The 13,685-nt window shown below is 41.3% G+C and overlaps 1 protein-coding gene across 1 annotated transcript in view; it reads right to left on the bottom strand.

Moving 5' to 3' along the window:
- Positions 1 to 11,318, bottom strand: part of LOC103183600 (amyloid beta (A4) precursor protein-binding, family B, member 1 interacting protein) — an 88,868-nt gene extending 77,550 nt beyond the window's left edge. Inside the window, exon 1 of the mRNA XM_007901173.2 lies at positions 11,212 to 11,318. The gene's annotated coding sequence lies outside the window, so the exon portion shown is untranslated. The remainder of the gene's footprint in view (positions 1 to 11,211) is intronic.
- Positions 11,319 to 13,685: the final 2,367 nt, after the last annotated feature.

The following is a 13,685-nucleotide window of genomic DNA, read 5'->3' as shown; positions in this document are numbered from 1 at the left end:
TTTTGATAGAGTCAATAGGGAGAAATTACTTCCACTGGTTTGTGAGTCAGTAACCAGAGGGCAGCAAGTTAAGATAATTAGTAAACAAGCAAACAGGAGTGGTAGAGAGGCAAAATCCATATTGGCCTTCAAGAGGAAACTAGACAAATGCTATAAAAAGCAGTCAGCTACAGGGTAATGGTTAATAATAATAATAATAATCCTTGCATTTCATATAGTGCTTTATCACGTGTTCGAGACATCTCAAAGCGCTTCACAGAATATACTGTAGAGTGAATTGACTGTATATTTTGTGGGCAAAACGCAACAGCTAATTGCGCACAGCAGTGTCTACACTGCATGCTCTGGCATGCGTCACGTCCCCCGACCCCATTGGTGGGTCTTCTGCCACTCTGCCCATACCCTCTGGAACGCCATCCCGCAGTCCCTTCACCTTGCCCTCTCCCTTGCCTCCTTCAAGACCCATCTCAAGACCCTCCTCTTCGACCGTGCTTTTGATCACCCTGCTTCTCCGCGGCCCGCCAACCCCTCAATCCCGACCCCCCAGCTCGGGTCCGAAACATTGACTGTCTAGCGCCTTGAGATATCCTCCCAACGTGAAAGGCGCAATACAAATATAATTTTGTTGTTGTTGTCCCACAAACAGTCATGGATCGAAGTGACCAATTTATTAATAATAGTGTTTATTTTTGAAGGAATTATTACACTCAGAAAAGCGATCCACCAATTGACTAACAACCGGGTTCCTACTTACTGCTGGGTACGCAGAGGCGTGTGGAGTAAGGAAACTTGCCCAACATTTTGTCCTGCCTGGGAATCAAACCCAGATCTCTCACTTGTGAGGCAAGTAATAATAATGATAATAATAATAATAATAATCCTTGCATTTGATATAGCGCTTTTCATGTCTTCTAGACGTCTTAAAGCGCTTCACAGAATAGACTGTAAAATGAATTGACTGTATATTTATGGGTGAAATGTGACAGCCAATTGCGCACAGCAGTGTCCCACAAACAGTCAATTTTTTTTTGAGGGATTATTATCAGTGCTCTAACCACTGAGCTACAGGACTCCCCAAGTAATTCATTGAAAGTGGGATTACAGATAGGGAAGGCTATTAATATTCCAAACCATTCAAAAGAATAAGGAAGTGATGAGAGCTATGTATAATACATTGAGGGCACAGATGGAATATTGTGTGCACAGATGGAATATTGTGTGCACCAAGAAAGGATATTACAGAAATGGACAAGATACAGTGCAAGTTCACAAGGATGATACCAGAGATGAAAGGATAAACTGTAAAACAAGACAAGAGAGATTAGGAGCTCTCCCATTAGAACAAAGAAGGTTATTTGAGATAATAAAAGGGGTTGAGGGAATTAATCCAGAAACCTATTTTACACTGGTAGGATAATCAAGGGCAACAGGGCATGAATTCAAGATTGTATCTAACGGAGTAAAAGGAGAGATTTGGAAAAAACTTCTCCCAGAGAGTGGTCAGAGTATGGATTGATTTTCCAGCTCAGGCTGTTAGAGTAGAGTCAATTGGAGTCACTTGATAAAGAATTTTACAAGCGCATTGCAGAGGAAGGATATTGGAGTGTACGAGGTAAGAGGAACGAATTGGAAATGGAGTAAGGCTTTGTCAAGGAACAAACACCAACCAAAATAATGGGCTGGATGGCCTTCCGCTGTGCTGTATATTTATATGGTTCTACGGTAGCTGTGATTTAGTCGGGACAGAGCTTACATTGCTTTATTGTTCAGAGCAGAGTGGAATTTATTTTGGCAGCTTGGTGTAACTGCTCAGATATTATATTATATTATATTATAAATATCATGTTCAAATATTACCATTAACTAGTTACAAAGTTTGCAATGAGTTACGAACATGCATGCAGGAGTTATTGCATTGTAAAAGCTTTGTAAACGTTTTATAAAATCGCCAGATCATCTTTCTTTTCATATCCTAATAATATCCATTGAATATGTTATGAGACATTGTTTTTTTCACCATGATACCTCATTGTTGATGTAACAGTTGCCTACTCAATCATAATAATTTCCTTATTACATATGTTGTCTTTTGTTTACATTGTAAAACTCACTAAGAATCTTGCTGAGTTAGACTTTTTCTTAAGCACTGATAGTAAAAAGATGATTGTTGTGGTTTACTTTGACTTTGAGAGCTTTCAAGGGCTTGTTTCAGACCACACCAGCCTGAATACTAAACCCACTGACTGCATTTGCTTTATGAATTAAAACAAACTTAAACAAGAAAAAATGCCATTTTAAAATGTAATTTTAAACACTGCACTTAAAAATTTCAATTTAAAGTGACAACATAGAACATTACACCACAGAAACAAGCCATTCAGCCCAGCTAATCTGTGTTGGTTATTTATACTCCACATGAGTTCCACCGCACCTATTCCCCTCTCCTATATCCTCCTGTTATATTCTCCTATTCCCCTCTCCCATATCCTTCTATTCCTTTCTCCTTCAGTATGTACAATTCCCCAAAATAAAATTGGTCACTCACTCCAATGGCTGATTGTGGGACATTGCTGTGCACAAATTGGTTACCTCGTTTGCCCCCAAAAGCACACTCCACTTTGCAGTATATCCCATGAAGCGCTTTGAGACGTTCCCCTCATGTAAAAGTTACTATACTAAATGTAAGGATGATGATGATTATTATTATTATCCAACAGTTTTAGCCAATTATTATTATTAGTTCAATGGGCAGAACGGGCGGTTTTGTCAAAACCACAGTGGCAGAGTCAAGGGGTGACTGGGTCATACCATACGAGTCAGATTATTTGCAGGTGGAACTTCCAACCATATGTTTGATGGTAACAGTTGGCAGCCCAATATCAAAACAACTTCTAACAGCTTTCATTAATCATAATTCTAACGTTACTTTTAAACTGTCATGCTTAATACCTTTCATTTTATCTAGAAGCATAGAAACAACATGGTCTTAATTTATCCACATGACATTTGGGAATTTGAAATCCTACCTTACATGAAATCATTACTGACTCCTAAATACCTAGAATTTCACCTCTTGATTGATGCATTGTGTACAGAGCATTGGGTAAATTATCATTCTATACTTTATTACAACAACTCGCACTTTCACTCACACGCAGGAAAATATCTCGAAGGATTTCACAGGAGAGGTCCTGTGGTAGCTAAGCATTGGGAGATAATATAATAATAATCCTTGCATTTGATACACGCTTTAACACATCATCGATTTGTCTCAAAGCGCTTCACGGGTTGTATTGTAAAGTGGTTTGACTGTCTATTTTGTGGGCGACATGCGGCAGTAATAAACAACCTTGGAGTGAGTGACTAATTTTATTTGGGGGATTTGTTGGCCAGGACACCAGAATAAACTCTTTTCTCTTTTCGAACAGTACCATAGGATCTTTAACATCCACTTGAACCTCCAGACCTTATAATAATAATAATCCTTGCATTTTGATATAGTGCTTTTCACGTCTTCTAGACGTCTCAAAGCGCTTCACAGAATAAACTGTAAAGTGAATTGACTGTATATCTGTGGGCGAACGTGGCAGCCAATTGCGCCCATCAATGTCCCACAAACAGTCGTAGATTGAAAATGACCAATTTATTATTGTTTTTGGTTTTGGAGGGATTATTATTAGGTGTGTGGAGTAAGGAAACTTGCCCAAGGTTTCGCCTCTGCCGGGAATTGAACTCAGGTCTCTCACTTGCAAAGCGAGTGCTCTAACCACTGAGCTACAAGACTCCACAATGAGTTGATGTATATTATCAACTGCTCTGAGTTGGAGACAGTTGAAGGGCAACTGGACTAATATCACAATGCAGTCACTACCACTTCACTAGCATACTGTAGTTTGTGATCAACTACATGAAATTCCAAGCAGCTGCTATTGATTTTGAAGGCATTCCTCCAAAAGGAATTAAACAATTCTGCTCAGGATTGCATGCTAGAAGGGAAGTCCTGTAGAAATTTTCAAGCATTTTTTATTTTACAGATAATTCTTTTTATATATCTACTCTTGCGTAAAATGTATAACCATCACTGTACTTGTCCACATCCATCAAAGGAAACCAGTAAAGGACAGTCAACCATGGGTGGTAGCACAGCTCTGCTTGATCACATCCTCGCTTTTCTGCACACATGCACATTCCTATAATCAGAAGTGGGAACTTGTGAGTTCGTTTAATTAGAGTCAGACATACGGAGCAACAAACTAGTGTGTTTTCGTAACATTAAACTAGATCATTCTTACCCCAGGCAGCACTATGCCTGACAGCTCCTCATCTCTTTGCCTGTCTCTTTGCCTTGATTGAAAACACTCTCGTCTCTTGATCAAACTAGAAGCTCATAGACCAATGCAGTACTAATAATATATATGATAATGCTTGCATTTGATATAGTGCCATATCATGACTTCAAGACGTCTCAAAGCGCTTCACAGGATATACTGTACAGTCAATCGACTGTATATTTTATGGGTGAAATGCGGCAGCCAATTGTGCACAGCATTGTCCCACAAACAGCTGTGGATTCAGTGACCCAAATTATTATTTTTTATTGAGTTTTATTTAAGGGATTATTCCCCCTAGAAAAGTGATCCGCCAATCGACTGACAACTGGGTTCCTACTTACTGTTAGGTTTACAGAGGCGTGTGGAGTAAGGAAACTTGCCTAACGTTTCGCCCCACCAGGAAACGAACCCACGTCCTATCGCTTACGAGGCGAGTGCTCTAACCAATATGCTACATGACTCCACCTGTGGTACTGTGCGTGCGCTGCATTGTCAGAGGTGCCGTCTTCTGAATGAGATCTTGTCAGGTAGTATAAATGTAATGTTTAAGGGAAGTATGTCCTATTAGTTGTGCAAGAGTGGCACTGGGTTTTGAGGCATTACAAAACACTGCATGAGTGCTGTTTGGATGTAATATTAGATCTGATGTCTAAGCAACTTCACCATTGTTCCGACTGAGATGAACTAACTCAGCATTGGTAAGGGATTAAATCTGGCAATTTTGTGGTTTGCGGTCGGACACCCGTGATGCATTTACCATCAAAGGCATTAGGGAAGTATATCACAAGATTAACGTTCAAGAATAAACGTTAAACAAGTTTCCTTACGTCACACGCATTCACTGAGCAAAGCTCTTCCTCTGCAAAATACACCGTCAATTCACTTTACAGTATATTATGTGAAGCAATTGGAGACCCCTCAACAATGTGATAAGCTGCTATGACAAATGCTAGGATTATTATTATTATGATTGGTGGTTGCTTTTCCGGGAGTAATAATAGTTTAAAAATGTCAAAAATAATAATAATAATAATTTGGTCACTCAATCCACGACTGTTTGTGGGACACTGCTGTGCGCAATTGACTCCCCCGTTTCTCCCACAAAATATATAGTCAATTTATTTTACAGTATATTCTGTGAAGCACTTTGAGACGTTCTTGATGATGTGATAAGGCATGCAAAGGATTATTATTATTATTATTATTATTATTATCCAACAACTGCTCACATTAGTAACCAAGCTTTTGTTCTAGCAATGCAGGAGCAGGAAGAGGCCATTCAGTCCATCAAGCCTGACATTTCATTATTTTGGTCCATTGGATGACTGACAAATGCAGAAATCCATCGCTGTGCTTTGGTCGTGAATTTCATAGGCTGTAGGGAACCCAGTTCATTAATTGATGGCATCTGTTTATCTCTCTAATGACTTTCAGAATCATAGACACATGGATATTTTCAGCCCAGGAGGGGGCCACTCAGCTCATTATTTCTGCATCTTCTCTCCATTCCCTTAAATAGGTGTCAGCTTGCTCAGTTGTTAGCACTCTCAAGCACCATGTCAGGACTTTGAACACACATTCCAGCCGAAACTCCAATGAATTATTGAGGAAACCACTACATTGTCCAAGATGTCGCCTTTGGATGAAACAATACATGGTCCTGTCTGGCTGAACAGGCAGATGTTAAAAATCTCATAACACTATTAGAGTAGAAGAGTTTCTCTCAGTGTTCAGGCCTTGAATCCTGCAAATAAATTGGTTATTCACTTCATAGCTCTTTGTGGGACCCTTTTGTGTGCAATTAACTACCATGTTTGTTTAACTACCGTGTAATACAAAGTTACTTCCTTTGACTGCAATTACCTGTGACGTGTTTTAAGACGTTTTGACATTATAGGGGCTATTTCTAATGCAAGAATTAATATTAATACTCTTACCTCCCAACTATCTATCTGACTCTCTCTTAGTTCTGTTTGGATGAGAGTATAAGTTTTTTTGTATAAAACGGCATCAAAAAGAGCCATAAGTAACAATTCACATTATGTAGGGCCATTTATATAAAATAGCATTTCAAAGTATTGGACTTAACAAAGGGAGAAGTGGAACTAAGCAAGAAATGGAATAATCGAAAAGTGATCAATGGCGTTGCCAAAGAGATAATAATAATATTCCTTGCATTTGATAAAGCACCTTATCACGTCGTTGAGACAACTCAAAGCACTTCACAGAATATACTGTAAAATGGCGTGACTGTGTATTTTGTTAACAAAAAAGCTTAGATCTGCCTTAAAATGAACTGTTTTAAAATGTCACCAAATGGACGTTTATCACAATTCCTGCTGAGAAAAACAGTTCCTCTTTTCTATGGTTAGTAAATTGAACATGAGCTGACCGAGTTGAAGCAATAAATCATTTAATCCAAGGTGCTATTGTGCGCAGAGCAGTCATGTTCTGAATCTGTACAACAAGGTCACAACAACCAGAAAGGCAGGGGACACCTTTTATCTTGTTCTAAACTTTGAACCTGTGCATTTGTACTTTGTCTTGGTGTTTAGACACCTGTAGCATGAAAGGTTCTACACAATTCCTATTTGACACCAGTATTTGAAGAAATAAAACTCTTGTGGGCTCAAAGAGTGGACAGACATTAAACTGAGTTTTACCTTTGGTCATTTTTAAAATCTTATTTAATAATATTGACAAAATACTTATTTTGCAAAGGGTCCTACGGTGTCTCACAGCCTTTTTAAATGGCTAGTGTCCCTTTTCTACAATTTACGGGTAAAATATTCCTTAAATTAACCTTGGGGGTAATTTTCTTCTCAGGTTGGACAGAAGCTCCAACCTCAAATTTGCAATAATGTTTTCTGAATGTTTACCTCAAGAAGAGCCAAACTTTTACCACTCACCTACGACACTCGTGCAGAAAATAGTTCTTAAAATGAACAAAAAAAATACTTAGCACACTCTCTGAAGGATCAAAATAATTGAACACAAAAGCAAACCATATTGGGACTTTGAGCTCATAGTCCGGGTTGCATGTGTTCCAAGTCTTGTGTAACTCATAACCTTTTGAATCAGAAGTTGAAACCTAACTACAGCGATTATAAATATTGCATATTCGTGAAACACTTCTAAGCACTTTACAAATTTACTGGAAAGAGGATCGACCAAATATCTGTCGGCAAACGTGGCAGCCAATCTGAACACAGCAATGTCCCACAAATTGGAAATGAAATTAATTATCAATTCTATCCAGAAGATTGTTGGCCGGGATACTGGAAGAATCTCCCTTCTCTTTTCGAACAGTGCAGTGGGATTTTTTAACATCCACCTGAACAGGCAGACAGGACCTCGGTTAAGAGTCTCATTTGAAGGATAGCATGTTCGATGATGCAGATCTTTCTCCAGCATTGCACTGGAGTGTTAGTCTGCACTGCGAGTTCAAAGTCACCGACATGGAAGAACAACAATAAAAACTTGCATTTATATAGCGCCCTGCACTAGGTAGTGTCCCGGAACACTTCACAGTGGCCAGGGGGAGGGGGAAGGGTGGAGGTGACCGTAAGCACGATTAAAAAGGAAGGTCTTTAGGCGGGATTTGAAGGTGTGGAGGGAAGGAGAGTGTTCCAGAGTTTCGGGGCATAGTGGCTGAAGGCACGGCCAGGAGGCTGGAACCGGCCGAGCGGAGGCAGCTGGTGGGGGAGTGGGGGGGGAGGGGGGGGGGGGCTAAGCAAATCCGATAGGTAGGGAGATGCGCGGGCATGAAGGGATTTTAAAACAAGTGAGAGGATCTTGAAATCGATCCATTCAGCAATTGGGAGCCAGTGGAGCCTGGCAAGGACTGGTGTGATGGGGGTGAGTATCCGAGCAGCGTTCTGGAGTTCTGGATCAGTTGTATTTTGTGTAGAGTGGAGCTGGGGAGACCAGCGAGGAGGGCATTGGAGTAGTCCAGCCGGGACGCGACGCAGGTGTGGACGAGGGTTTCGTCTGCGTTCGCTGTGAGGTACGGACCTCCTGGGCTGAGCCTCTCTTCCCATTGCTCTCCCCAATGAGGCTGTGTGGAGAGATACGGGAAGGGAGGCAGAGCTGGAGGTATGACTCGCACCTACAGTCCCAACCCCCCCCCTCTTGCTGTCACTCACCGCGTTGCCTGGCACCTCGCGCAGCCTGGGTGAGGTTGGGCGGTGAGTGGCAGCGAGAGGGGTGGGGCTGGAGGTCTGCGTCACGTCTCCAAGGAGGTCAGGGGAGGTCAGAGGCCGCTGGAGCCCAGGAGCCATGTCTAGCAGCAACGGAGATTATCTGAGTGTCGCTGAAAGAAGATACTGATGCAGACAGTGTGGACGAACTTGTGCAAATTTGGATATTTTGTATCAGATAATAAGTCGGAGAAAATGCCGCGAAAAATGCAGAAGTAGATGCAATAGAATCATGGGTGGAATCAACATTTCCTGACGTGGCAGTTGCTCTTCGTATGTGCTTATAACTACCAGTAACACTGGAACTCTGGTTCTCAAATATGAGCCTCATTCAAAAACACACTCGGATCTGCAATGACCCAGGAGAGATTGAATCCGCTCACAATCCTGTCTATTGAGCATGATATGATCATGTAGTTGACATGTTTGCACCAACAACAACAACAATAAATGATATGTGTAGAGCGCCTTTCATGTCGGGAGAACATCCAAAAAGCCCTGGACAATCAGGGGCTTGGACCCGAGCATGGGGGTTGGGATCAGGAGGGGTGGAGAGCATGGAGGGCAGGGGTAGGAGGTGACCTAAGGCGCAGTCGAAGATGAGGGTCTTGAGACGTGCCTTGAATCCCAACTGCTCGGGTCCAAATCCCTGACCATCCAGTGCCTTGGGACATCCTCCCGATGTGAAAAGCGCTATACAAATATTATTTTATATTGTATTGAAGGAGGCAAGGGAGGGAGCCAGGCAAAAGCCAGCAACTACGAAGTCACGCAAGAAAGTATCATAAGGTCATTGTCGTATATTTAGCTGGCGAAGGTCAAAGGGCCCCAAATGTGATTTGGTTTAAGGCCCCACGATCCCTTAATCTGGCTCTGAGCAAGAGTCACCAAATGAGCCTGGCTGATCTCTAACATCAGTTCATAATACCGTATAACGGTGTGCTTTTTGGCACGGAACATATTTGATCTCTCCATTGAAGACAGGAACCAGGAATGGGATCCGTACATTCTAGTCGGATGATGTATTCTTGTCCTCCTCTTTGGCCTGTTTACTGCAGTTATTCACTCACTGCATGCCAATAAATGGTTTATATTTCATTTCTCTACAGTTTATCATCTCAACAGGGGATCTAAATCGGCCACTCCACAATTTCATGCAGGCAATGTTTCACACGGACATCCCAGAAGTATTTACACGTGGTGTGTGCCAACATACACACTCACAGGTGGGGCAGAAATGAGCCTAGAATTCATCTGGGAAAGCAAAAAGCTGCATTTGTGCTCAACGACATAAGGAAAGAGACTGGCTCTATACAATACAATACAATACAATACAATACAATACAATACAAAATTACATTTGTAAAGCACCTTTCAATATAGTTCTGGTTGAAGGAAATGCCATGGGTTTTCACAAAGTATAAAACTCTTAACTTCACCAATAATTTCTATGTTCTCATAATAATGAACAGCCACAACTTTGCAATTCAACTCTTTTAAGGATTAACTAGCAAGTAACCTCCAACTAGGCTTGGATAATTTTAAACATCGTTCACAGGATTGTTTGTTGTTAATTGTGGTATTCACACTGCACTATCACTTTTCCTCCGATTGAAGGCTATGGTTATAGTAGGAACTCCACAGTAAAGAACCTTGAATACAACAAAAACAACGGAAGGGCATCTCCAGGTGATTCACACAACAGACAGGGGAGGAGGGGGGAACTCAGGCGGATCGGGTTTGGGAAGGGGTGGGGGAGCGACGAGAGATGCAAGAACAATCATAAACTTTTTAAGGCTAACTTTAAAACTGGGGTAGGAGAAGTGAGGCAATGGGACTCTTGGAAGGAAGTTGTTCCAGAGAGTATGAATAAAACTCTTGAATAAGAGAAATGTTTGACATCCTCATTAATGTAATAAGGAAGAAGTAGAAAATAAATTTGGACCCAAACAACCACAATGTTTAAGTTCTGGGCAATTGTGGTTATGAACATATTTCTAATGACAGCATGAAAACATATACTGTATAACCGGCATTTATCGCTCGCCCAATATTGTTGCTGTTCTTGTGGCTCAGAAATGTTTGCCTTAAATTAAATGGGGTTGTTTAAATTCGAACATAGAATCATTTAAATTTAAAGTGCAGAAGAAGGCCATTTGGCTCCTCGTGTCTGCACTGGCTCTCAGAACAGGCTGTTCATTCAATCCCTCTGTCCCACTCTATTCCCCATACCCTTTAAGTCTCTATCCTTCAAATAACTGTCTAATTTCTTTTGAAACCCACAATAGACTCTGCCTCCAATACCGTATTTGGCAGGGTGGAAGTAATGTCTACATTTGTTAATATAGAATAGGCAAGTGCAGTCCAATGTGATTTGAGTGAAAATATAAGGCAGCAAACTGAGTTTTGAGACATTGTGCAAACAAATGCTGGCGCAAAAAGTAAAGGTTCCACGGTACGTCCTCCGAGTTTGACCCACATTTGTCAGCTATTCTAAACCTTTAACCTTTGAGTTAAATAGAGATCTGAATAAATTTTAGTCAGCATGGGACTCAATTGAGACCTGCAGGGCATGCACCTGTCTTCATGTGCTCGGCTACATTTCAAAATTCAAGATTATTTTGTTTTTTAAAAAAAATTCTCGCTACTAGAAATATTATTCAAAATGTATTGGCACTTACCTTGTTTGTTTTCCGGGCTTCAAGGTAATTTTCAAATCTGTTTTGGTAGACTGTATTTTTTTTGTAACCCCAAGTGGTTGACTGATAATTTAACTTCATGCACTTCTCTTTGTGGCCAGGGTGTTTCCTGTTGATTCACAATTACGGAAGTATGCAAAAGTTCTGAATATACATTGCAAATCTTTATATTCCTTGGTGGATAAAAGACATTTTTATGTCACCTTCTGGAAACATATTTAGTTATATTACTAATAAATAATCCTTGCGCTTTTATACAGCGCCTACAATGTTGAATTTAAAGTTTTCTGTCAATTGTAGTCAGTGTGTTTCTAGAAGCAGAGGTGGACTCTGCAGTCTATTTACTCACAGCAATGTCCCACAAAAAAAAAACCTTGAATATAGAAATTCATAGCATAGAAGAAGGTCTTTCGGCCCATTGTGTGTGTGCTGGCTCTTTCAAGCGTAATCCTATTAGTGGCTCGATATTTTCACTGCTCTTGCATTTGAAAGTTAAAGACCAACTTTGTTTGGGGGTTTGATTGCCTGGACCCAGGGAAAAACATGCTTCTTTTTTCCCCAGTAGTGTAACAGGATCTTTAACAACAACCTGAAAGGGCAGAAGGGATCTGGGTTTAACTCTCATCATTTCTGATTATGAAATTTACCTCCCCTCCCCCCATTAGTCTTTCATTAACTTGCTTTTTTGACTTGCTCTATTCATGGTTTAACATTCATTTTGTTTTTTTCTTGTGTTTCTTTCACTCCTTGATAATTCCCGGCCCCTTTCCCCTTGTATCTTTGGTCCTGTGATAATCTCACAGCTGTACTTAGTCTAGCCACTAGGAGACGTAAAAGATCATGAGAGAGAGAGAGAGAGAGATAACTGGGCTATTGCTGATTTAATATTTGACTTTTATTTGATTGTGTATTATCATATTAATATAATCCTTGCATTTGATGTAGCAACTTATCATGTCAAAACATCGCAAAGGGCTTCACAGAGTTTTTCTGTAAAGTATAGTGATTATGTATTTGCTGCAACCAATTTGCACACAGTAATGTCCTTATGCACCCAGTGAATGACCATTTTTCTGTTTGGAGGATGGTTGGCCAGAAGAAAGGGAGAAACTCCCTTTTCTCTTCAAACAATTCCATGGGATCTGTAATAACAACAACAACAACAACAACAACAAACAACAAATGTTACATGTGTATGGTGCCTTTCATGTCGTGAGGACATCCCAAGGCGCTGCACAATCGGTGTTTTGGACCCGAGCTGGGGGTTGGCATCGGGGAGGGTGAAAGTCAGAAGGGGAAGGAGGGTGACCGAAGGCATGGTCGCAGAGGAGGGTCTTGAGACGGGTCTTGAAGGAGGCGAGGGATGGGGCGAGGCAGAGGGATTGTGGGATGGAGTTCCAGAGGGTGGTGGGGGGACGAGGCGGGGCTCGTGAAGCAGGCCTGAGCCCACTGAGCAGTGGGAGCAGGCAGGTTGGTAGGGGGTTAGGAGGTCACAGAGGTAGGGGGGGAGCAAGGCCATGGGCGGGCTTTGGAAGTGAGGACCAGGATCTTGATCCTTTGTGTGTGACGGGAAGCCAGTGGAGTTGGGCAAGGATGGGGGTGATAGGGTCGAGGAGCCTGGTGCTGGTGAGGACACGGGCTGCAGAGTTTGGATGATCCGCAGCCTATGGAGGGAGGAGTTGGGGAGACCGACAAGCAGGGAGTTTGCGTGATAACATCCACTTGAGCAGACACGCAGGTTTAACCAAAGTACGGCATATTCCACAATGCAGCACACCCCAGCACTGCATTGGAATGCCAGCCTGGACTGTGAGCTCAATGCCCCAATGTGAGCCTTGAATCCACAACCATTTAACTCAGCTGTCTGAGAGACATCACCCATGCTTCTTGCACATATTCCACATATGCAATTCGTAGGATGTTTACTTCAGCACACTATCCTGCGCACAGCACACATGTAAGAAGTGTCATCAGTGGTGTCCCCGTGACTTGGAATTGCACATTTTCTGTTTTGGTGGATATAGAGAATGGGAAAAATATAAATATAGGAATGGAAATTTAAACATAGAAATGGAAAAAAAGCATTGTGTTCCATCTAGCTGGTCTCGATACAAAAACAAAATCACACACAAACCAAATCTCATAGCGCTCAATTGATTGCTTTTGCAAATAGCCACCTAATTCCCTCTTGAATTCTCTCTTGAATTCCTCTTGAATAGCTTATCCCCCATTACCTAAAAGACAGCTATCTTTATAACAATAAATGAAATTAAGCTCATCATAAATTTAATAATAATTCTTAACTTTGATATAACGCCTCTCACATCGGGAGTTTGCCTCAGAGAGCTTAATAGGATACACTGTTAAAAACTTACAATTTGCTCTGTGTTTAAACACACTGACAAATTATCATTTCTGCTCCTTGTGTAAAGTCAGCTTGTGATCGTGAAGCTATA

This window comes from Callorhinchus milii, unplaced genomic scaffold (genome assembly GCF_018977255.1).
Source record: "Callorhinchus milii isolate IMCB2004 unplaced genomic scaffold, IMCB_Cmil_1.0 Scaffold2, whole genome shotgun sequence".
Classification (NCBI taxonomy): Eukaryota; Metazoa; Chordata; class Chondrichthyes; order Chimaeriformes; family Callorhinchidae; genus Callorhinchus; species Callorhinchus milii.
Note: the sequence above shows the minus strand (reverse complement) of the source record. Positions and strands in the feature narration are given on the sequence as shown.